The 26,741-nt window shown below is 42.3% G+C and overlaps 1 protein-coding gene across 3 annotated transcripts in view; it reads right to left on the bottom strand.

Annotated features, from left to right (window-relative positions):
• TTLL1 (TTL family tubulin polyglutamylase complex subunit L1) overlaps nt 1–26,741 on the bottom strand; it is a 381,222-nt gene that overhangs the window by 61,456 nt on the left and 293,025 nt on the right. The gene's annotated exons all lie outside the window — the stretch shown is intronic.

Here is a 26,741-nt window from a genome sequence, read left to right on the forward strand (position 1 = left end):
CTTTCTTTTTTCAATAGATTTAAGGATCATCTTCAGTGGAGCTGTGCATTACCTATCAGAATATTAATAATAATAATAATAATAATAACAATAATCCACATTTGTAAAGCGCAAACAATTAGCCGTAAGGGTCTCCAGGCGCTGGGGGCTGTCGGGAAGATTAAGCAAGCTATTGCCCAGAGTCACATGGTGCTGGGCAAATCTGCTGCCGGCGCCGGGGATCGAACCGTGATCCCCAGATTCCAGCGTCAGTCACCCTGGCCGCGGTGCCACACCTATATATTAGCCTGACACCTTGTGAATTAGTAATTTCTCAATCAATCCAAAAAAAATAGCTTTATTCGATTTTAACATGAAAATCATAAAAGCACGATTTTAATACAGCATGATAAAAATGAGTTCAAAACTCAAACATAACAAAGTAATGAAAGATAAAAAGAGTCTTTGAGTTATACAAAGAATAGCTGTCGGGATTCAGAAAGCAGTCAGTTCATGGTTGCTCTGCACCTTACTACAAATTTCAAAAAGCTAGCAGCTACAGTAATTGTGCGTTCATCTTCAAGCATGTATAGCTTGAGTAAGGCTGGTCTGCACTGTCTTAAACCCCACTGTTTCAAAAGTGGGAGGAGATATTTCTTTCTTCCCCAGTCATAAAATAAAAGAACATGAATGTTGGATTGCTTAGAAACATTGTCGCAAGGACAGACCACCAGGTTAGTAGACCAGTCATTTATGGTGGGAAATGTTAATAGACGGAAGAAACACTCCGTCCTCATCCTTGTTAGCAGCATTCTCGTGTAAATTGAGGTATACGGGGAACGATAGGAAGGAATGCCGGCATCGTGAAGTAAAAGATTGTGGTGGGCAATCGATGATTTGTTTCCTTCGATATAGGAGCGCCTGTCTTCAAGTAGGCCTAGACAACGGGCCTTAAGGTCTTTTTTAGAGATGGTTAGGCACAGGGTCGGGTTGGCATATAAATCAGCTAAGTCCAATGATGTTAGGAATTTCTTCACGTAGGCAAGCCAGGATATTTTTCTTGAATCATTTAAGGCCATACGGTCCTTAATCACATCTTGGATCAGCACTGTTTTTTCCGAGGACCATATTTTGTGCCATAACAGAATTGGGGCGGTTTTAATTGTGTCCGAGATATGTACCCGGGCGAGCTCATTATGACAGACTGTGGTAGAAATAGATCGAGGAACAGCCAGCAGGTATCTCAAAAATGCATTCTCGCTGGTTTGTATCTCTCCACAGTCCGCCAGACCCCAGATTCCAGCGCCATATGTTGCAGTGGAAACACATTAAGCTGCAAATATGTCCAACAAGATCCCCACCGGTTTCCCACCTAATTTTGTGGCAAATTTCTTTAAGGCTCCAATTTGCCTAGTAAAAGCCAGGTTTCGGGTATGAATAGCATTATTCCAAGACCCTTTGCTATTAAAAAGTATGCCCAGGTATGTGAAAGTTTTCGTGAGGCTGATCTTGGATGCGTTAATAAACGTATTGCAGGAAATGTTCTTCTTTTTACTACAGCACATGGTAAAAGTTTTGCTTACGTTGATTTTAAGGCCTCTCACGCCCATGAATGTTGAAAAAGCTGCCAGGGCTTTTTGTAGCCCTAGTTGGGTCCTTGACATAATAACAGCGTCGTCCGCATATAAAAGAATTGGGACTGCCAGGCCATTTATTTTAGGGTAATCAACGTCCAATTTCGCCAGGCAGTCGGCAACACTGTTAATATATAGATTAAAAAGAAAGGGGGCAAGGATGCAGCCCTGCCTGACCCCCTTTTTAATGGGAAATTTGCTCGTGCAGGTTCCATCCTTTCTGTAGCGAACCTTGGCCCCAGCTCCACGATACAGTTCTTTTATAAAGGCGAGTATGTTGGGATCGACTCCCATGGTAGTAAGGGTAGACCAAAGTATACTATGGTTAAGGCAATCAAAAGCAGAGCTTAAGTCCACGAAGGTCATATATAAGTTGCTCCTTTTTGCCGTCACATATTTATCAGTGATCAAAGCTAAGTTGAGACATTGTTCCACTGTCCCAAGGCCAGAAACAAACCCATATTGGAACTTAGACAGGATGTTGTTTTCCAGAGCCCATGCCTGCAGTTGGTTCAGCAGGACTCTCCCAGCCACCTTCATCATGGAGTCCAGTAAAGAAATAGGTCTGTAGCACTTAGGGTCCATTCTTTCACCTTTTTTAAAAATGGGTATTATAATAGCTTCTTGCCAGGTTGCGGGGAATCCTTTGTGAGCGTAAGAATTAAGGACGTTTGTGACAATTGGTGCCCACAGTTGGATGTTATCTTTAAATAAGTCTATTGGGATTCCGTCCGGGCCAGGGGCTTTGGCATTAGAGCTTTCAAGAATGGCCAGTTCCACATCTGAATGGTTGAAGTAAATGGTTAGTGGAAACGACTCTGTGCAGTTTCTTTGTGTCTCATTTCTCACCGTTTGTTGGAATTCATGGTCGAGTGGTTCGATCTGGTCATCTAGTTTATACAGTTTTGTAAAGTGATTTATCCAGACTTCCTCTGTGATGGCAATTTCTATAAGGTCAGTTGACCTATCAATGAAAAAAGGGGCATTAACCTCCCTCCAAAAGGCCGTGTTGTCTCTTAGAGTGCATGCTTTTAACAAGGCTTCCCAGGCAGCAGTTTTCAGTTCCTTTTTCCTGTTCTTAATTGCCTGTTTATAAGCAGCACGGGCAGATCTTATTTCCAACCGGTTTTTGGGGGATTTATTGAGAGTAGACTTTAAGATGTTATGAGTGTTTGAGCACTCGCGATCAAACCATCCGTGGCTTTTAGTCACATTACTTTTGTTGTGTTTTCTCGACAAATTTTTCCTAATTTGTGAAGCGATTTGATCGAATGCACGGATGATTTCTTGTGCATTGGGAGGGTATTCTAGGCAAGTCCGAAATAAATCAGGGTCAAAATTGATCAGATTTTTAAGAAACTTGGATGTGTCAATTTTTGCCCACTTTAAGGTAGTAATTTCTCAAAAACTATAGAATGAATTTACATCAAATCAAAAGCACACTTAACTGAAATTCTAGTTTCATGCCAATATTCATGCAATTGTGTGGAGAGGTCGTCTTTGCTGTAGTAGAGAGCAAAATATTCAACGGGAATTAAACTCCCCCTATAAACATGTTCTACCCTTTCGCCCTGCTACCTCGATCCTTCGCCCCCCAAATGATCAGGTTTTGGTCCTGAGTCTGGCCCTGCCCGCAGTCATCTCCCGCCTCCATTTCTCAGTCAATGTGCCCAAGTCATGTAGGACCTTATCATGTCTGTGGCGTGAATGTGGGTTTCCTCAGCTAGCGCCCACTCCACTGTGTCGTGCCTCCAGAGATGCAGCGATGGCCCTTTGTCTGCCGACCACCCCATAGCTCACCGCCTCTTAGCCAACACCAGAGCACGTTGTATGAATTTCCATCAAATTATTTCTCCCGCTTGGGTCTCTTGATTATGCCCAGTATCCAGTGCTGTTCCAGATGACTTCCCCAGTTGAGTAATCACCAAAGCAGGAGGCATAGTTCAAAACAAGTTCAAAACAACGCACAGTTCACATTTTGAATAGAAACTCAGACCTAATGCTAATTACAGTCACTATCACTAACTCTGTAACACATAAAAGGCATTTTTGGGCCTGGCCTAGAGACTTTAGCTATCTCACCAGCCTCATGTTCTCAGAAAAAATAAATGTACAAACAAATTACACATAAATAGAGGGTCTTTGGGTAGGCCCTCTTTACCTACTAGTGTCACTCACATATTGCATAGGATTATCGGCCAGCCCATATCAGCCGCTGGCTTTCTTGCACTCTAAGTGACGGCATTTTGCCTGATCACAAATGCCCGCCAATCTAAAAAGAAGCCCACTTCAATACCACAGCTGGTGCCAAATCAGGTCTTCCCTCAACCCAGATCTGTGACTGGGGGTGAGTATCTGAAAAGATTCAGGGCTCTGTCCATCATAGCCTTGTGTTTGCTTTGTTTGCCCTAAGCTGGCAGGGTGTGTCAAGACGTGGGTCCCTTGCTCATTTTGCCACTAAATTCAAGCTAGCCTGTCTGATGAGGGGTGTTACCCCGAAACCGGTCCCAGGTGCTTGTTTCTGGTTCAGGAAAGACGTGGCTTGGCAGTTTGGGCTGGACTGTTCCCATGAGGCACAGGGTCTGATTTGCACATAGCTGGGTCTGAACTGAGGTGGTGAAGTGAGCTAAAGAACAATGATGGATTTAACCCAGATCTGTGACTGGGAGTGAGTGTCTGAAAAGTTTCAGCGCTCCGTCCATCGTCTCCTTGTGTTTGCTACATTTAATTCTGCTGCCAAGCCCATTGACATTCCATGTCAAAACACTTAAGGTTGGTTGTGTTGGTGTCCCTATCTGTGTGTGAGGCATATATGTGCATGTTTGCGCTCCCTATGGGAGCCCAGCGAGTGTCTCTTGTTCCTCTGCATCTTGCCCTCTTGCCTGTACCCATCTAGTGTCACTGCATTTGAGCAACAGTGTAAAGTGAACACAATTAAGAAAAAAATAAAATTGTTGTTCCCAACAAGCAAATTCCTCCCCCTAATGTGGGCCCACCACCCCAACATGCAGACTGCCTGTCACCCCAAAGGTATTGTCTACAACAGTGGGTAGGCTAGCATTGCATCCCCAGTGGTTCTATATGATATCCATAACTCAGTATGACAAGCCCCCTCTGATAGCCCCCTTCCCAACCCCAGTTCCATTAAGCCCTCCCTCCCCCCAGTGGTAGTAATGGACCCATAGTTGCCGCCAGAGGCAGTCACAATTTTCTCTGTAAAGCCCATCTGACAGGTTTCAGCATGCCGCCCATTGGACACAAGGTAGTTCACTAGCGATCTCCATCAAGCTCCTACTGCTTTCTTAACCTTCTTAAAGCTGCAGCTCTGCAATTCCACCTGCACTGTGAAGCCCAGGAAAAAGCATATAGTGTAATTTTCGTACTTTAAGTCACCATATGAGCGGGCCGCTGGCAGGATTGTGTACTGGTCTCAATAGTGGAACAGCTTGGCATGGATTGTCTGCGGTAAGGCACAGGGCCTTGGTGGGGGTATTGGCGCCCTGAGTGTTCTTCCAATTGAAAAGAAGTTGAAGAGACGCTTAGGACGTAGGGTGTTCACTATGAGATCTTCGAAGAAGAGATCGCCGCTGGGCCCCTCTGTTCCATTAGGCACCCTGACCACGCTAATGTTATTTAGCCATGCTCTCCCCTACTGATCTTCTAGCTTGGCTGCAATGGTGGCATTTTATTTAGTTAGGCAATGTACTTCTCCTTCAAGTCTTTTGGTTGGTGACTGCATCAAATTTATTTGCAATTTGACTACAGTGACCTTTTCTGTATTCTTCTTTAAATCTGCTCTAAGAAGGGTGACATCTACTGTTACCGTGTCCAGCTTGGGCTCGATTGTGCCCTTGGGGTAGGACTGTCATAATTTTGCACAGCGAGGGGTGAGATCCCACTCTCATATCACCCACTGCATCTTTCCCCGCCCCCCCAGGGGCTGGCGTAATTACAGCAAATTGGTCTAATTTGTTATCGTGCTTGGGTTTCTGCCCTTGATTCTTCACCATGCTATTCGCATCACACCTCTGTGACACCTGGCTGCACCATTTGCCAGGCCTCCATCACTGTAATCCTCTTGCAAGGGTAGCTTATTCAAATAGGTACTGCAGAGCAGCTACTGAAGACCCAAAAGCCACTCCTAGGGTACCAAGAATCACTTTACGTGCCTCCGCCCAATGGTGTCTTCCTGGGTACCGCGTATTGACCCTGCTGCATTCCAATGACACTGTCTCCACCCCTATGGAGTCTAGATTAGTGTGAGCATGCCCGCTTGTCTGTATGATCTCTAGGGTGGGTTCCACCAGCCTTACTGCCTACTTTCCGCTGTGTCAGGGACTTTAGGCACTCCCAACGCACTTCCAGGCAATAGGGTCACTCGCTGGCCTGTAGCAGGGCACCTTGCAGAAAGGTCATGTTAGGGTACCCCCTCACAGTACTTCAGACGGTGGCAACCAGAGTCAGGGCAGGTTGCAGCTATGAAGGCGCCCTGCAGCAGCAATACACTGGGGCTCCCCCTTTAGGGGAATCACATCTCCAGCCACCAGGGTTGGGTGGTTGCACCCTCGACATTCGTGGACCGCTGGACTAGATCAACAGTTGATAACACATCTCCAGTGCACCTTGTAGGGGGCCCGCAGTTTTCTTCCTCTTGGTCTTACTGGCTGCCGTCTCCTGGGTGCAACATCAGATAGCACAGAGCAGAGCCATTATTTAGGCTTTGAGGCTCCCATTGCAATCGCAAGCTTTTTTACACTCTGGGCCCGCACCAAGGGCCCTGCATGTTTCAATTCACTGTAGGATAGATCTTCAGGGGGGAAGGGAGCAGCAGCATCAGGCAGTTGTAGGCCCACAACCAGCACCTCAGCCGCTTCTCACCACTCATGGGCACTGCAGGTTCCAGCTATACCACTTCGCCGCCTCCCGTTCCTCAGGCCCGCTCCGCGTTGCTCCGGTGCCGTTCCCATTCACCTCCCAGTACGTGTCGCAGTCTTGGGCCATGCTCCTCTCAGCTACCACCGGACCAGGCGCCCCCTCCAGAGGAGTCCACCCATCTCCAGCTAATCAGTCCGCCCTCAGGCTCGCTCTATGCTCTCCACCATGCTCACCGCACTCCGGTGCGCTGGGGGTGGGGGAGAAGAAGAAAGAGGCGCAGCCATGGTTTTCGTCACCACTTCGCTGGGCCTCCCCACTCCAGCCCGCTGCAATCTGGGCCCCATGCTTCATGGACTACGCACAATTGCTGGGATCACCAGCTGGGCTGCAGCGCCTTGACTGGGTAGTCGGGGACTTCTACCCTCACTTCTGTCCGGAAGGATCAGCTATTTGGACGGATGGCAGGGATTTTAATTTTACGTTGTGGAGCCCTCTTAGTGTACGGCCATCTTGGCTGGCGCTTAGCCAATACCCCCCCCCCCCCCCCCCAACTAAACTCGGCCGTTATGGTATACAATACACAACATACCTCATGCAGCCTTCTGTGCTCAGTACATCATTTTGCCAATGGCATGTAAAAAAGAACTGACAATCAATATATGTGTGTGTATGTATATATATATATATATATATATATATATATATATATATATATATATATATATATATATATATATATATATATATATAATGAAGTACCGCGTCTTTGTACAGGCAACAAGCAGCTCCCGCCCTGCCGCCAAAGACTTCTCGGACACGGACCAGTTCAGTGCGTAGTAATTTTATTGAAGCAGAGTATGCCGCATGACGTTTCGGCTCCCTAGAGCCTTGCTCACATGACAACGTCCCTCATACAAATGCTCATTTTTAAAGTGCCAGTGTCAAATTGCATCAACACCATGTGATACTTGCACATAGTAGACATGGAAGAAAGGCTCATTTGACCATATATACATGTAAGTCCATTAAAATCAGAGCGTGCCAATGCCAATCATCTCGCATCATATTCCAATAGTCATGATTATTTACAATGCCGGTAAAATACCTAAACAGTTTGGTATCAGTCATATATTTATGACGGATTCCTATATGGTTAACTTATGGAATCCTAAACTACTGCTCACAATTGGGCTACATGTCCTATGGATAAAATATTTATATTGTCACACTCTAAAACAAATACATATATCCAAATGGCAATAACACATTTTCATTGATATGTTTTTGAAAGATACACAGCCCAGTCTGTCCGTTGGAGTGCAAAATACCGCCAGTTGTGCAAATATGCAATGTAAACAACTTGATACATGGTACTACTGATATAGTTGTACTAATAAAGTGCAAGTGCATATCAAATTGTGCAAAGTCGCAAAGTAAACAGTATCTTTATATGTGCAAATTATGCTAATAGTAAACATATACTCATCATCTTCTTACGAACAGACCTGAGACCACTATAGGAATGCAATATTTTGGACTTATGAATACAGTACAAATAACCGTTGCCTAATGGCCACATACCAAACACGTTTTAATGGATGATCGACTGCTGGTCTTACCCCTACTCTTCCAGTCTCTCTAACAAACTGGTTTGAACATGATGTGTTGAATACATAAATCTCATCCGGAAACCTCCCATAAAGACTACCTGTGACAAACCCGTACAGTGGAAAATTTGTTATAATTTTTTTTGGTGTATTTTTACTTCCAAAATTATGATATTAAAACCTGTGTGTTGATCTTTTACCTCTAGTTTCTACTAGTCATAGCTACAGCAGTGCCTCAAATTGCATAAATTGCAAACTAGTTATATCATAGACACATATATACAGTAAAATTCAATGTTTAAGCAAAAATGGTAAACAGTCAAAAATCGTCCCTAATATTCAGCTTGAGTAATCCCCAGCCGTGGATACCTTTGATCTGCATCAGAAAACAACAGAACTATGCTCATATATAGTGTATGATGACCAATATACTAAGACCTCATGATTCTATGGCGTCGCCAGCCGGCTGCTACATTAGATCCGAGGCTGGGTATAAGTCCCTCTCAATGAATTAGACCAAGGTGTCCTGGAGCTAGGGTAGACATGTGTACATGTCCTCAGTTATATTGAGGCCTCCCGGTATCTTAGTATCTAGCTGCAATATGTATCGGGTCTCAAGTTTCCGAAGTTTGGCCTCCCTATCACCCCCGCGTCCACTGGCCTTGACTGCGTCAATGACATAGTATTTCAGGCTGGTGTTATCGCCTTGATGGTAATCACGGAAATGCCGCACCACCGGATATGTGTTGTCCTGGTTAGCTATTGCTCTTAAATGCTGAAATATGCGCTTGTGTACAGCTGATTTTGTACTCCCAACATACTTCATCAAGCATGGGCACTGTAATACATAAATAGCAAATTCCGTTTTGCATGTCAAGACCTGTGTGATAGGGTGTTCTTGTTTACTGAATCCGTCCATATATGAATTTTTATTAATCCCGTGTGTTCAGGATTTACAGGTTTTACACCTGAAAAAGCCACTGTTGTTCTCTTTAAGATCTCCGGACAGGTGTCTACCAACTGGTCTTTAAGGGAGGGTGCTCTGCTGAATGTTAATGAGGCCCTTTTTGGTAGTGTAGACCCAATTACAGGATCATTTACAACAATGGGCCAGTTTCTATTGATAATATTGTAAATGGCCTTGTGTTGCTTACTATATCCTGTGATTATTCTGAAGATCTTACTTTTACTGACATCTTGTTCCACCTCATTTACCAAAGCCACATCCTTTTGGTTGACATCCTTTCTGTAATTCGCAAGAAGATCCTGTCTTTTGTATCCCATAGATTTGATCCGGGCAATCTCAATTAACTGTTCAGAATACCCTCTCTCCAGGAATCTCCCTTTGCTGGCTAGTTGGGCCACCTCTAAATCCGTTGGATTGCTGCACACCCTCCTCATGCGCAGCATATCCCCATAGGGTATGCTGGCAATGAGATGAGCTGGGCGGGCGCTACCCGCATGCAGGATACTGTTCCATGCTGTATTTTAGCGGAAGAGTTTGGTCTCTAACTTGCCGTTCTGGACATATACCCCAGTATCTAAAAAGGTACCAGCTTCTTGACTCAGTGTTGCTGTGAACGCAAGATTGAGGTCATTGGTATTGATATCACTGATAAATCTGTTTGTCTGCTGTTCACTGCCCCTCCAAATTACAAACAAATCATCGATAAATCGATACCACCCAATTATATTGGCATCAAAGACCTCCTGATGTGTGGTTTTGAGGACCAGCTCCTCCCAAGCTCTCATGTGAAAACATGCAAAGCTTGGGGAGAAGCTGGCCCCCATTGCCACCCCCTGTAATTGCCGGTAAAGGAGATTATTGTACATAAATACATTGTTAGATAAGCAGAATTCCAACATTTGCTAAAGCATATCATTATGATCCCTGAACAGTTGGGAACGCCGGGATAGATAGTGTTTGACAGCTGGCAGTCCATCCGTATGTACTATGCTGGTGTAGAGGGCGGGGACATCAAGTGCCATTAGCCAGTCGCCCTCTACCCACTTGATATGTTGGATTTCTGCAAAGAATCTCCTGTGTCCTGTACATATGATTCAAGTGAACACACATGACCCTGAAGAAAATAATCGATGTAAATAGATGTGCGTTCCAACAGCCCCCCCTGGCTGAGATGATAGGCCTGCCAGGGGGGTTATTAACATTCTTAAGTACCTTAGGAATAAAGTAGATAAGGGGAGTCACAGGGTTCTCAATTTTCAAATATTTAAATTCAGCATTAGATATCACTCTGCTAGTTTTCCATCTTAGCAATTTACGATAAAATTCAGCTTTAATAGTGTTTAGGGTCAAAATCTTGATCTGTTCATAACACTGACGATCTTTGAGTTGGAGGTACGCCTCCTTGTCATAATTGCCCCTAGTCATAAGGACAATATTGCCCCCTTTATCACTTCCACGGATGACAATGTTCTTTTCTTTGGCGAGGCGGGAGACAAGGGTTTTATATTGCTGTGTCTGTTTATCATATTTTTTCTTTTGCAGGCAGGTATTCTTTTGCAGGTCTTTAAGCTGTTTTACCGTGTTTTCATGAAAGATGTCTATTGCATCATGTGGCAGAACCGGATTAAAAACTGATGGAGGTTTGAACGGGGTAAGGGCAGATATTCGGTTTCCAGACTCGTCTACCTCTCCGGTGCAACTAGGTCTAGTCTGATGTTCGTCATACCCCACCCCTTCAGTGTTCCATAGTGCAACAATGTCCTCTGGGATAGGGGTTCCTGAAATATCAGCCGTGGTTGTCATATTGGACTGCTGAGTCAAACCTTCGGTCTTTGGTTTAAGGGCATAGAATTTGCGTAATGTTAGCTTTCTCACTGCCTTATAGAGGTCACATCTGGTGGCAGGATAGTTGAAATTGCAAGGAGGCACATAGGATAGTCCCAGATTGAGAATATTTTCCTCATTGGTAGTAAGGATGAGGGGCGTCAAATTGATTACTGTCCGATTCCGTTGGCCACTTGTCATTGATGGTTCGTTGTGCCCTGACCCCTGCCCCTCTTTGGCTTTTGATAATTCCCGCCTCTTCCTCGCCCTGTACCTCTGCTGCCGCTTGTAGCTGGCCCTTTGTCTCTGTAATTTTGTTGAGTATGAGGCCTTAGTGTCTGCAACCTTTCTTGGCATAAAAAACGTATTTCCTGCCCTGGTGACGATTTGGCCTGGGCGCCCAAGGTAGCATTGCTGCGGTGTTCTGACTCTGAATCGGTGTCCACTTCCGAACTCAATACTGAGGCTGAAAAATCTGTTTGCTCCTTCTGCCTTCTATTCTGTTTGAATTTCGGTGGAGGTTTAGGGACAGATCCCCGCATTGCATCATACTTTCTGAAAAAAGTAAAAATCTGACCCAGTTCGGAATCATTACCATCCCGTTGAAATTTGTACGTTTTGCGCTCCATAATTTTTGCCTCTTCTTTTTTTCAAATGTGCATTCATTTCATTAGTTAATTTTGTTTTTTCCTCATGTTCACCCATAGTCTCCAGCTGCTCATATAGTGCTGCTATTTCAATGAGCAATGCTGCCCTGTCGATATCAGCATATTTAATGAGAATGTAGCACTTGACGGCGTGAGGCTTCTAAATTACTTTCCGCCCACTCCCTCATTAAATCAGGGTTTGGGTCTTCATAGGTGGGTGCAGTTAAAATTCGTAAGCCACAGGGTATGCGATGGACGTCGATATATCGCTGTAGGGATTTAGACTCCCACCATTTTGCTTGTTCACTTCTGGATTTTTTCTCCAGTATTTTGAATATATCTTTCAGCGTGCTGCTGCTGGCCCCATCATTAACCCTCCCCCAAATGTTATTGGGGATGGGTGAGCTGTCGGAAAACATAGTGAGTGCTGCTGCCTCCCGATCTTTGACGTTGTCAGCCGACATCTCTGCAATTTTCAAAGTTAACGGGCGTCTAATCTAAGCACAATGTGAAAATTGTAGTTTAGAGCGCCGGTTGCACAATACTCTTCCTCAAAATGATTCCGCTTACTTGTGTGCCGACCGATTTCCAGGGCGTTCTCGCGGTTCTTTGTTTCCTCCGATCCGCCGTCATCCCATGGGCTCAGTAAGGCGCAGGAAGGCTTCCGTCTATAACGCGGTTTCAGGGGGTCAAACGCCACTCTCCTTCCGGAGCAATTAGAATCCAGGCCACGCCCGGATGTAGTTCCGATTCAGGCGTTGTCCGTTGCGTAAAGAGGGTCCCGTGTAATGGCCGTTTCGGAACTCACCGGCCACACATATCATTAAGTACCGCGTCTTAGTACAGGCAACAAGCAGCTCCCGCCCTGCGGCCAAAGACTTCTCGGACACGGACCAGTTCAGTGCGTAGTAATTTAATTGAAGCAGAGTATGCCGCATGACATTTCGGCTCCGTAGAGCCTTGCTCACATGACAACGTCCTCATACAAATGCTCATTTTTAAAGTGGCAGTGTCAAATTGCATCAACACCAAGTGATACTTGCACATAATAGACATGAAAGAAAATCTCATTTGATCATATATACATGTAAATCCATTAAAATCAGAGCGTGCCAATGCCAATCATCTCGCATCATATTCCAATAGCCATGATTATTTACAATATAGGCCCAGAAAGATTGCAAGATCAGATTCCTGGCAAGGGGCTACCAGGAATCAGTAACCAACAGTGCCATAGAAAGAGCCAACAAACATGATAGGCAAACACTACTGTGTAACCTGGATGTGAAAAATAGGGCCCCAAAAGTCAGCGTAGAAAGTGACACCCGTCTCATAGTCACCTATAATAACCAACACAAGTCCATACGCAAAATTGTGAAGAACAATTGGTTCCTAATCAAAAGCGATCCTATTGTAGGCAATCTAATGTCACTGTCACCCAATATCCCCTTCAAAAGAGCAAAAAGTATGCAAAACAGCCTAGTCTCCAGCAGCCTTGAGCTAGCCACGGGCTCGTGGTTAGGGGGTAGCAAAGGATTTTTGAAATGTGCAACGTGTAAGACTTGTAAAAATGGGATAAGCAAAACAGAATTTAAGACACCACTATCCCCAGTCCCAATCAGGATCAGGGAAAAACTAAACTGCAAATCGGAATTTGCTGTTTATGTTTTAGAATGCCCGTGTGGGCTCAAATATGTTGGCAGCACACGTCCTCAAGTACATAAGAGAATGCTGCAGCACTTGAGAGCAATTAATAACGCTGATCCAACTTACCCTGTCGCCAGACACTTTGAAATCAAACACGATAAAAATCCTATAGGCTTAATATACTACGTCATTGACTGTGTTCCCCCCGCAGAGGAGAGGGGGAGACAGAGAGATGATGTTACGGAGACAAGAAACAAGGTACATTATCATGTTGGATACCAAAACACCAAACAGTTTAAATAACAGTGAGGATTGCCTCACACATCTTTGAATTGGCACTTTTGTAGAATGCATATTGAGGATCTTAACAATATTGATGCAATTTTAACATGCATTATGCACATATGGTTATTTAATATCTTAACAGCTCCATAGAACGTTCCCTTTGACCTCCACACGATGATTTAACATATATTGAATATTTTTTTTTATATATTATTTTATTAGATCCACTTTATATTTATACACTGGTAGCACTTTATACTACACTGCATCGCGCAATTTGCCCATCTAACCAATTTGGATTTATTGCACTAGCTTAATTTGCACAATCATTAGGACCTGAGCCCACTTGGGCAATACCAATTGACAATTTAGGTCCCTCTCTGAGAGGTTTAAATGTGTACTATGTTTACATATCTTATTGTTGCTTTTTAAGTATACGGTTGATATTTCAAGCATGAACTGATTTTACTAGGTTTTAGATTCAGTTGACAACATCACTAGGTTTTATAAGTATTTTAGCTATTTATGAGCTGTGGTTTTACTCGTAATATGCTATGCACGTTTTTAACCTCTCATGTACTGTATGGTTTTATCACATAACCTATGGATTTTATGATTGTTGCGAAGCCATTGTATTTATACGGAGATTATGAGATGGCAATTGCCCCTATTCTTTTAAGTTGTAGTGCAAGCTTACAATTTACAGGCATTTATGCAGTAATATGTTGGAAAAGTATTTCTTTTATGTCTATTTGCACATCATGCACCTTTCACTTTAAATGGGTGGCCAGCCCCCATGACTGCGTCATGTGATCAAGGGTTTGGCCGAAACGTGTCGTGGCAAACTGGTGTTTGGGTTCACAATAAATATTTAAACACCAAGAATTGGGTCTCGCGTCATCCTTCGGCAGCACATGCTGAGCTGAGTCAAGCTGAGGACGACACATACCGTATATATATATATATATACATATATATATATATATATATATATATATACATATATCAAGAACAAAGATTCTCCCACTCAGAAGAACGGCACAGGCTACCTCTGGATGCTTCAAAGTGTATTTATTAGAGGCACGAAATCAGCAGCTCCCTACCGACGCGTTTCGCCACTAGGGCTTGGTCACGGCTTAGTGGCGAAACGCGCCGGTAGGGAGCTGCTGATTTCTTGCCTCTAATAAATACACTTTGAAGCATCCAGAGGTAGCCTGTGCCGTTCTTCTGAGTGGGAGAATCTTTGTTCTTGAAATTAAGGGTGTCCGGCACCCACACAGGCTCGCCGTGACCTGAGACGAGGAACAGCCGGGAGAGGTTGTTGGAGTGTATATATATATATATTACCTACTGGCGGTCGCCAGTAGGTAGTTATAGTTAGGATTTTTTTCAATGCAAAATCTCAAAATTCTATTGTAAATAACTTTGGCGTCGGTTGACGAATCTGCCTGAAAATTTCCTCAAATTTGCCTCGCGGAGCTCCGGTCCTTCCCTGAAAGTTTCGGGGGGATTCGTTAAGCGGGGGCCGAGATAAAAGGGAGGTCCCAAAACGTGTTTTCCCCATGTTAATTTCCATAGGGCGGTCGACCTCACTTTTAGCCCGAACGGCTGAATGGATTTCCACCAAACTTGGCAAAATTGTAGGGACTGGAAGCCCGATGTGCCTTTGCTATGTCTCAAGATATGTGCTCCAGTGGTTTTTACGAAAATTTACTTTGAAAAAATATATATTGGGCTACATTGGGCTATATATATGTTAGAGCCCAAATGTAGCCCAATGTAGCCCAATGTAGTCCAATGATGGCCACCAGAGACAAAAAAACAAATGTAGGCCAAATATCAGCCAGATGTAGCCCAACTATAGCATGTCCCAGAGTGTTCTAAAGAACAACTAGAGCGCTAACAGTCTTACTTATGACAAAAGTATGGCACACCTGAAGTCATCTTGATTGGAATAAAGTGTTAACACTTAAAACATTTAATTTGCAAAGGAACAAAATGAGGGGGTTCATTTTGCCATAGAAATTATGATTAGTGCTGAAGAAAGAAAAATTAGGGCACATTTTGAGTGACTTCTCAAAACCTCTTATATTTCATTAAAAAAATTCTGATATGCAGTCTCCCAAGATGGCCACCAGAGACAAGAGCCAAATGTAGCCCAAATATCAGCCAGATGTAGCCCAACTATAGCCCAAAGACAGAATGTCCCAGAGTGTTCTAAAGAACAACTAGAGCGCTAACAGTCTTACTTATGACAAAAGTATGGCACACCTGAAGTCATCTTGATTGGAATAAAGTGGTAACACTTAATACATTTAATTTGAAAAGGAACAAAATGAGGGGTTTCATTTTGCCATAGAAATTTTATAATATATATATTATATATTCACTGAAAAAACCATAGGTTATAGACCATATATAGTTAGGAATTAGCATTTACAAAACCTTATTTTACTCACACAAAACCATTGAAATTCGCATATATAGTTAGTTGCACTAACTATATATCGCGCACCCGCAATCCACTGCTGATCATGTCACATATTACATCATTCATGACATGGTCAGTGACATCACTGATGACATCACTGATGACATCTCAAATGACATCACTGATGACATCTCAAATGACATCACTGATGACATCACTGATGACATCTCATTTGACATTAAGTGATCACATCACTGATGACATCATTCATGTGATAATATGATGAACCTCTTCAGACTCTAATATAACCTTAGATACACTCAGTGTAAACAGACACTCACAGACTGTCACTCATCCATGGAGTTATTCACACACCTAGTCAGTCATGCAAAGAATCAATCACACCTCCATTTCCTCAACTATACAGGTACACACACCTTACTTATTCAAACATATACTAACACATATTTACTCTCTTATACAATCCCTGATACAAGTTCACAATGATCCATACAGCCACTCACACATTCACTGGCTCTTATGCATAGTTATTTATATATGTCAACTCTCACATGTACTGTGTTTTACATATGTACTTACTTTGACATGTAGCACTGAGATATCCATCCACTCACCAATACACTCATGCACACAGTCAACCGCCCATACAGCTGTTTCCACATGCACTTTTGAACCCATACATCTAGTGAATCAACTGCTCACACATCTATGCACAGAGTCATACACCTCCCAGCTACCCACACACACACTCAGTCTCCCATACAAATACTTGGGCAACCAATCAATAACCCATATAGTTACTCATATAGCTACTGATCAACACATGCAGCAGTTTACAGAACAACAGACATAATGATGCACAAATTAAGACAGTTTAGTCACTAACCCATGCACTCAGTGAGACACATTTAATCACTCACACATACAGTCAGTCATGCACCTACTAAATCCTTCATCCAGACACTTATACATCCACTCATTCTTCAATATGTAAGACATATTTTAACTTTACAGAATCATACAGTCACTGGATGTTGTCATCAGTGATGTCATCAGTGATGTCATCAGTGATGTCATTTGAGATGTCATCAGTGATATCATCAGTGATGTCATCAGTGATGTCACTGACCATGTCATGAATGATGTAATATGTGACATGATCAGCAGTGGATTGCGGGTGCGCGATATATAGTTAGTGCAACTAACTATACATGCGAATTTCAATGGTTTTGTGTGAGTAAAATAAGGTTTTGTAAATGCTAATTCCTAACTATATATGGTCTATAACCTATGGTTTTTTCAGTGAATTTTGAAGGTTTTGTAAATGCTAATTCCTAACTATATATGGTCTATAACCTATGGTTTTTTCAGTGAATTTCAATGTTTTTTTATTAGCCAATATCAAAAGCTGTAAAATGTATACTTCTTTTAAAGGAAAAATATATTTTATATGTATTTAATATAATTTTTTTATGTATATAAATTTTTTGAGGGAACGAATTTATCAACTATCATGCTGAAGAAGAGTGTGGGGAAAAAAACCAAAGAGGAGGACTAAGAGGAAAGAACAATCAGTTCAAAAATACAATTGCTTTAAAGCATGAAGTGCTTTTCCACACATTTACATTTAAATAACCCATATTAGAACATACAAAATATCTACAGAGGAGACGGTGGACATTGAATTTTAGACTCTTCATTGGTACCTACATGTTGGTACTTACATCACCCACACAACACAACAGCTCTATTCAGAGCTACCCTACCTCAAAGCACTCTAAAATATTATTTTACTATTTCCCTTGGTTTTCCCCTTGTTACGCTTTCCGGAACGCTACCCGGTGCGCGGACCGGGCGCTAACCGTGCGAAAATTTGAAAACAAAAGGTTTTGTTTTTTTACATATATGGGCCTCCTCAGCCACCCTCAGAAAACCTAGGGGGTCAGGATATGTCTCCCGTGCCCCCTTATACCCATTCCCAACATTATTTATCCTCCATCTTGTGACTAAATTCGTCCGAAACACAAGATGGCGGACTCCCGTTACGCTATCGGTGAGCTACCCGGTTCGCGTACCGGGTAGCGCTTCCACCGCGAAAAATCGAAAAAAAATGTATTTTATTTTTTTGCCCCGCGGGGCCCTTTAATAGCCCCCACATCAATCCTAGGGGGTCAGGAGGGGTCTACCTTGCCCCTTTCATTCATTTCCCCCTTCGTTTATTTCCACCTCTTGTCTCTCGATCCTACCGAGAGACAAGATGGCGGCCGCTCCGGACTGTTTAGAATGTTGAAAGTCACCGGAGAGCCAATCCGCTTCTCCTCGCGAAGTTCCGTTACGCGTCTGGTACGCGAACCGGGGCGCTAACCGGGACGCTGTCACAGATATACATTTTTTTTTTAAAGTTAATTTCTCAAAATCCACTGGAGCACATATCTTGAGACCTAGCAAAGGCACATCGGGCAAACAGTCTCTACAATTTTGCCAAGTTTCATAGAAATCCATTCAGCCGTTCGAGCTAAAAGTGAGTCCAACCGCCCTATGGAAAACTCAATGTTAAAAACACGTTTTGGGACCCCCCTTTTTTCTCGGCCCCCGCTTGACGAAACCCCCCCAAACTTTCAGGGGACGCTCAGAAACAAAATGTGCCATTTTCCTGAATATTTCAGCCAATTCCGTCCATCAACGCCAAAGTTATTCAACATAGAATTTTCAGAAATCCCTATTCAAAAAAATCCTAACTATATATACCTACTGGCGACCGCCAGTCGGTAATATATATTATATATATATATATATATATATATATATATATATATATATATATATATATATATACACACACATACACTGAAAAAACCATAGGTTTCACACCAGTTATAGTTAGGAATTAGCATTAAAAAAAAAAAATATATATATATATATATATATATATATATATATATATATAACATTTCTATGGCAAAATGAAACCCCTCATTTTGTTCCTTTGCAAATTAAATGTTTTAAGTGTTAACACTTTATTCCAATCAAGATGACTTCAGGTGTGCCATACTTTTGTCATAAGTAAGACTGTTAGCGCTCTAGTTGTTCTTTAGAACACTCTGGGACATTCTGTCACTGGGCTATAGTTGGGCTACATCTGGCTGATATTTGGGCTACATTTGTTTTGTCTCTGGTGGCCATCTTTGGGCTACATTGGGCTACATTTGGGCTCTAACATATATATAGCCCAATGTAGCCCAATATATATTTTTCAAAGTAAATTTTTGTAAAAACCACTGGAGCATATATCTTGAGACATAGCAAAGGCACATCGGGCTACCAGTCACTACAATTTTGCCAAGTTTTGTGGAAATCCATTCAGCCGTTCGAGCTAAAAGTGAGTCCAACCGCCTTATGGAAAACTCAATGTTAAAAACACGTTTTGGGACCCCCCTTTTTTCTCGGTCCCCGCTTGACAAAATCCCCCCAAACTTTCAGGGGACGCTCAGAAACAAAATGTGCCATTTCCCTGAAAATTTCAGCCAATTCCGTCCATCAACGCCAAAGTTATTCAACATAGAATTTTCAGAAATCCCTATTCAAAAAAATCCTAACTATATATACCTACTGGCGACCGCCAGTAGGTAATATATTATATATATATATATATATATATATATATATATATATCGAACAAGTGCAATCTCCCAAGCTCCGACCACAGCGACCCAGGAAATCACACGGATCCAGTAATTATAAAGCACAGATTTTTATTCAAAAGCTGAACCAAGCAATCTGACGCGTTTCGGGCATCCGCCCTTGCTCACAGACAATCAGAGTTGGAAATGCTTGCGTTTTAAATAGTAACTGCTGAACAGTGAAAAAAGTGCATTTTTTTCTTTTTTTCATCATACACCTCGTGGTAATAGACAGCGAGGACAAACTACTAGTAGTGAATAGCCTAGTCTGTTTTCCAAACATTTTGAAATGGCAACAGTTCGAAAAATTCATTAACTGGTTTAAATCCATATATTGAATTGACAAAAAACAAAAACCCATGTTATAAAAGTTAAAAAGGTAAGAAAAACTTTTCTAACAGCTTAAAATGCAAATACCAAAAGGTTGTATATAGCCAATATATATACACACATAAAGCCCCCGCCTACATTTAATATTGATAGTGCAAAATAGCAGAATAAAGTGCAAAGTGCATCATTTAAAAATAGTTGTTGTTATTATATCAGATGCATTAAAAGAACCAGCAGTAATACTATTGGTTATGTGCAAAATACGCTTGAATGTAAACAGTATAATGTTGCATCTATATCTATCAAAGTGCAAATCAGCGTAATAAGTAAACATACGACTGTAGCAGCATAGTTATAAGGCATGGGCTATTTGGCATAATAATCAAGGGGATGTCATTGTCGTAAGACAAACTGTTACAAAAACATATTACTCAGGAACTACAGAAAAAAACTGTTGTCTATGTCCTCAAATGAGTGTACCCAAAAATAAATGCAAATACATAAATAATGAACCACTGTGAATTAATATATACAAATGATACGTGCAACAACCCAACAAGGAGACAAAATATTAACCACGTGGGGGAGGGCGGCAGCCAAATGAACCCTACCACCCAAAGCAATGCAAAACGAAGTGGACAAAGCAAGGCTTGATTTACAGAAACACATGTAGGTCCTCCGTGTTATTAAGACCATTGGGAGATCTACTGTCTAATTCAAGAATGAAGTGAGACTCCATTCTTCTCAGCATCTTGACCCTATCTCCGCCTCTTCTGGGTTTATCTATTGCAGAGATAACAAAATAGGATAGGCACTCCAGATTGTTGTTATGTATTGCCTTGAAGTGCCTAGCTACAGGATAGGCTGGGTCGTTATTGACGATGGCGCGTAGATGCTGGAGGATCCTAACGTGTACCGGTTGTAGTGTACTGCCGACATACCTAAGTGCACATGTGCAAGTTAAGACGTAAATGGCAAATTCAGTTTTGCAGTTATATTGACCCTTGATTTGAATTGGGTCTGGACAGAATGGCGTGCTGTATTGCCTAGTGCTTTTGCCAAATTTACAAGCCCTGCAAGAAGTGCAGCGTATAAAACCTGATCTTGTTTTCATCCATTCCTGCTTTTTTCTAAGTTCAGGAAATTCATGGCAGATGTGAGACCTAAGTGAGGGACCTTTCCTAAAGGTGACAATAGGGGCTTCCGCTAATTGAGGTTTTAGTACAGGGTCTGTGGCAAGAACTGGCCATCTTTTGGACAAAATAGATTTTATTTGTCTGGCCTGTCTGCTGTATGGTGTGAGGAACCTGGGGTTCGTGGTGTCTTCATCTGAAGTGCAAGATGTATTAGCACTGCTGTTAATCTCAAGCAGAGAAGCACGAGATCTAGTCTTGGCTTTTTCCATTGCTGTTTTAAGCACTGATTCACGATAACCCCTAGCACGAAACCTAGTCAGAGCTTCATTAGTGCAAGATTCCAAGTCAGAGTCTGTACTGCAGATTCTCTTAATTCTTAAGAGTTCACCTAGGGGAATGTTGTCTACCACATGGCGCGGATGTGCACTGCTAGCGTGCAAAATACTGTTGCCCGCAGTACTCTTCCGATGTAGCTTAGTAGTAAGCTGGCCATTGCGGATAAGGATTTTAACATCCAAAAATTCTGCCTCACAATCACTGATGGAACTAGTGAATTTAAGGTTTTCATTGTTAACATTGATAGAGTCAATGAACAGTTGAGCACTGTTCCTGTCACCCTGCCATAACAAAAAAACGTCATCAATATAACGAAGCCAAAGCAAAACATGATCAGAAAAGACTTGGGCGTGTTGCCGCCTGAGGACCTGCTCCTCCCACCAGCCCACGTGCAAGCACGCGTAGCTGGGAGAGAAACAGGCCCCCATCGCGACCCCACGCTTCTGCAGATATAAATCACTCCCAAAAAGAAAGAAATTGTTGTTGAGACACCATGATGTAAGCTCAATCAGTACTTTGTTGTGCTGGTAACAATTAATGGGCCTTTTTCCAAGGAAAAAATCAAGGGCTTTAATACCACATATATGCTCTATGCTCGTATAGAGCGATTCTATGTCCAAAGTAATCATGAGCATTCCATCGTTCCACTGGGTGTTTTGGATTTTAGCTAGAAAATCGCCTGTGTCTCTTACATACGTAGGTAGTTCTTGGACCAGACTTTGCAGGAAGTAATCGATGTATTCAGTGACATGTTCAGCCACTCCTGCAATTGCCGAAATGATAGGTCGGCCTGGTACTGGTCTCGATAGTTTGTGTATCTTAGGGAGTAAATAAAGTTTGGGCAAAACAGGAAACTCGACATGGAGGAATTCAAATTCTTGTGAGGAAATCATACCTTCCCTTTTATATTTGAAAAGTAGTTTTTTAAGTGATTCCTTGGAAGATTCAAAGTGTCTCATGTTGGTAATAGAATAACAAGTACCATCACTGAGCTGCCGCTTTGCTTCCTTGATGTATTCCTCCTGGGGCCAGATGACCACATTGCCCCCCTTGTCGGCCGTGGTTACTATGATATTGTGGTCATTACTTAATTTCTTAACCAAAGCATGATATTCGGTTTCTTGTTTGCTTCTATATCGCTTTTTATGCTTGATCTGATGATGTAGCCGCTTTAGGTCTTCGACTACCACGTCCTGAAAAACATCAATGGAGTCTCTGGGCATGGTAGGATTAAATTTGGACGTTTGTTTAAAAGGACTGGTATTGGCTCCAATTTGGGGAATGTCTGCTGCCCTCAATTCATCCTGTGTGGATGCAAAGTCGTTGGTGAGTGCGTCATTGCCCAAAAGATTCAATACTGTAAGTGCTGTTCGAGTGTCACTGGCCGGAAGCATGGGCACATTTGAAAGAACATTGATGGTGGCTCCAATTCCTTGTGGTGTTTTATTGTTCAGACCTTCCTTAATTTCAAAGAATTTTTTGAGCTTCCATTTTCTTATGTACATGTGGACATCTATGCGGGTCTTAGCATAGTTGAAGTCAGTAGCTGGACAATATGAAAGACCAAGGCTTAGGAGTTGTTGTTCAGCCTTGGTGAGGTCAACGGAAGATAGATTTACTACAGTATTATCACTCACTTGTTTTTGCGCCAATACTGCCGCTTTTGTTTTTTGAGCGCTTTTGTGCTTTTTCCGGCGCTGGCCCCGTCTTCTGTTGTTCCTGCCACGCTTTGCTGCTGCTGCTGCCCCTTTGTCTGCTGTTTGTTCCGGGGCCTTAGTGACTGCAGTCTTTCGTTGGATAAAAAATCCACTTCCTCCCCCAAATCCAGGATGACCGAGCTTGCTTCCCAAGTGCCACTGGCATCATCATCCGAGGTAGGGGCACTGGTCAGTGACTCATTGTCGCTATGTACTTGGCTTGTTCTGGCTGTTGTGGGGCCCAGAGCTTGCCCAGAGGTAGATGTTTGTCCATCAGGTTTGCCCTGTTTCGCCTGCTGTGTTTGTTGCGCAAATTTGGAGCGCTTCACATTATCGAATTTGCGCGCGAAAGTAAATATTCTTCCCTGTGCGTAGTCTTCCTTATCGCGCGCAAATTTGAAAATCTTGCGGGCTTTGATTTTTTCTTCCTGCTTAGCTATGCGCTCATCAATTTCTTTTCTGGATTTGGTTATTAGATCATGAGGTTCGAATTTGAGCAGCTCCTCGTTAATTTCTGAGATCTCTTGCATGAGCTGTTCACGATCTATTACTGCGTATTTAACCAAAATTTGCAACAACTTGGCAGATGATTCCAGATTGGCTTGGCCCCACTCCTTGAGCATGCTAGGGTTAGGCCTGTCGTAGCTCGGTGCCAGTAAAATACGTAAGCCTCTGGGAACTCTATTTTCTTCCAGATACATAGTCAAAGATTTGTGCTCCCACCATTTGGACATTTCAAAATACATGCATTTTTCAAGTCTTTTTAACGCAGCACGTATTTGAGTTTCTATCGTATTGGAGCTACCAGTTTGATCGGTTTTATTGCTGCCTCCTCCCACACCCGTTGTTACCTTGGGTAAGTTGGAGTACAGAGCGGCCGCCGCCGCTTCCCTGCCACGGAGGGTCTCCTCTGACATGGCGCCTGGTTCAAATTGCTTCAAGATGTTGTGTGCACTAAATTACCCGAGCTCGACAATCCTGCTCCCAGGGTAACGTGCAAGTGCTTAGTATTCCTCTCCACCGTGCCGCCGAAATGTTTGAGCGTTTTCCGTTCCGTTTTTGGCGCCAACGCGTCTTTTCAGATTTTCAAAAAACGCCGCCGATATTTTCCAACATACAACTGATACCTCCGCAGGCACAGGGGCTGTCGTTGACGAATTTTCCTGACAGGAAAGGCTTTTGTGATGATTGAACACGACAGCCGACTTCAGGAGAGTGGATCCACCTCGGAAGCAATCACCTTCCGAATTTAACATCGAACAAGTGCAATCTCCAAAGCTCCGACCACAGCGACCCAGGAAATCACGCGGATCCAGTAATTATAAAGCACAGATTTTTATTCAAAAGCTGAACCAAGCAATCTGACGCGTTTCGGGCATCCGCCCTTGCTCACAGACAATCAGAGTTGGAAATGCTTGCGTTATAAATAGTTACTGCTGAACAGTGAAAAAAGTGCATTTTTTTCTTTTTTTCATCATACACCTCGTGGTAATAGACAGCGAGGACAAACTACTAGTAGTGAATAGCCTAGTCTGTTTTCCAAACATTTTGAAATGGCAACAGTTCGAAAATATATATATATATACACATACACTGAAAAAACCATAGGTTTCACACCAGTTATAGTTAGGAATTAGCATTTAAAAAACCTATTACATTCACTGAAAAAACCATAGGTTTCACACCAGTTATAGTTAGGTGGAAATTTTACTCGCATAAAACCATTGAAATTCCCACGTTATAGTTAGTTGGACTCACTATAACTTGCGCGTGCAATGCACTGCTGATGACGTCACATATAACATCACTCATGACATGGTCAGTGACATCACTCATGACATCACTGATGACATCTCAAATTACATCACTGATGACATCATCCAGTGAATGTGCATCTTTCTGAAAAATAAATATTTTTTATATATGTATATCTAAAGGTTGATGGAAGAATAAATGGGTAAATAAATGTCTAAATGGATTTTTTTGTGTAAAATTGATTGGTTAACTGACTTATTAAATGTATCTTAGTGAATACATATATTAGCGAGTAATGTTTAAATATTTAAATATCTGTATCTGTGTCTCACTTTGTGTAGAAGTGGCTGCATGGGTTGGTGAGTAGCTACATGAGTGTGTATATGGGTTATTAGTTGTTTTTTTTAATATCAGTATCAGTGTCTGTATGGTTCGGTGGGGGATATTACTTAGAGCACAGATGCATGAATGAGTCACTCACTATTTGTATGCATTTTGAAGACAGCATGTGTGCAAGACTGTATGGGTGGATGATTGTGTGGATGGGTGGGTTAGCGAGTATGTGTTTTTATAATTGATTGTTTAAGAGAGTAAATATGTTTGTGTTTCTGTAGAAGTATGTGTGGTGGTGTGTATATAGCAGTATAATGAAGTAAATGGTTTTTTGATAGTTTATTTGCATGTGTGAATTTGTGTGTGAGTAACTATATGGATGAGTATTAGTGTGTAACAGGATGTATAGGTGTATGAGTACAAATGATGAGTAAGTACATGCATGAGTGACTATATAGAACTGTTGGTGAATGAGTGGATGTGTATGTAGATGTAGGAATTACCTAATAAGTTGTTGTAATTGGTATTGGTTTCTCCTTTTTTAAGAAAATGTTAGTTTCTATTTTTGAATGTGTGTGTCAAAGGTTATTTGATGCTGATAGGAGGTCTGCTACTGTCACAAGGATGTTGTCATCAGTGATGTCATTTGAGATGTCATCAGTGATGTCATGAGTGATGTCACTGACCATGTCATGAGTGATGTAATATGTGACGTCATCAGCAGTGTATTGCATGCGCAAGTTATAGTGAGTCCAACTAACTATAACGTGGGAATTTCAATGGTTTTATGCGAGTAAAATTTCCACCTAACTATAACGGGTGTGAAACCTATGGTTTTTTCAGTGAATATATTATATATATATATATATATATATATATATATATATATATATATATATATATATATATATATATATTTATTTATTTATTTATTTACGTAATTTTTATAGCGCAACAAATACCCTGGGGTGTCTCGGCGCTGTGGAACTACTGGAGTCAGCCATCCTCTTACTGGTTAAACAACCATGTTTTTAAGAGCCTGCGGAAGCTCATCAGGTTCGGGGCAATTTTGATGGCCAGTGGCAAAAGATTCCAAAGTTTTGGATTGGCCACAAGGATGCGCCTGTATCCCCAGGTGGCCGTTCTTGTGCGTGGCACAGGGAGGAGACTGGTGTTGGCCGATCTTAATTGCCTTCTGGGAGTATACAGCTGAAAAGCTTCGGTCAGGAACCTGGGTCCTATGCCATGTACTGCCTTATATGCAATGCAGAGGGCCTTAAATGTAATGCGGCTCTCAACTCTCAGCCAGTGGAGCTGACGAATGCCAAGAGTGGTGGATTTGCGGCGAGGAATGTTTAGAAGGATCCTGGCAGCCGCATTCTGGATGGATTGCAGCTTAGTTATGACACGCTTCTGGGTATGAAGAAAGAGAGCGTTCCCATAATCTATTTTAGAGAAGACTAAGGTGGAGACCAGAGTATATATATATATATATATATATATATATATAAATTCAATCTGGTCCAAGTTAGGAGGCTCCCGGGTGCTCTGAGGCGG

Source organism: Lissotriton vulgaris, chromosome 1_1 (genome assembly GCF_964263255.1).
Source record: "Lissotriton vulgaris chromosome 1_1, aLisVul1.2, whole genome shotgun sequence".
In the NCBI taxonomy this organism is placed as follows: domain Eukaryota; kingdom Metazoa; phylum Chordata; class Amphibia; order Caudata; family Salamandridae; genus Lissotriton; species Lissotriton vulgaris.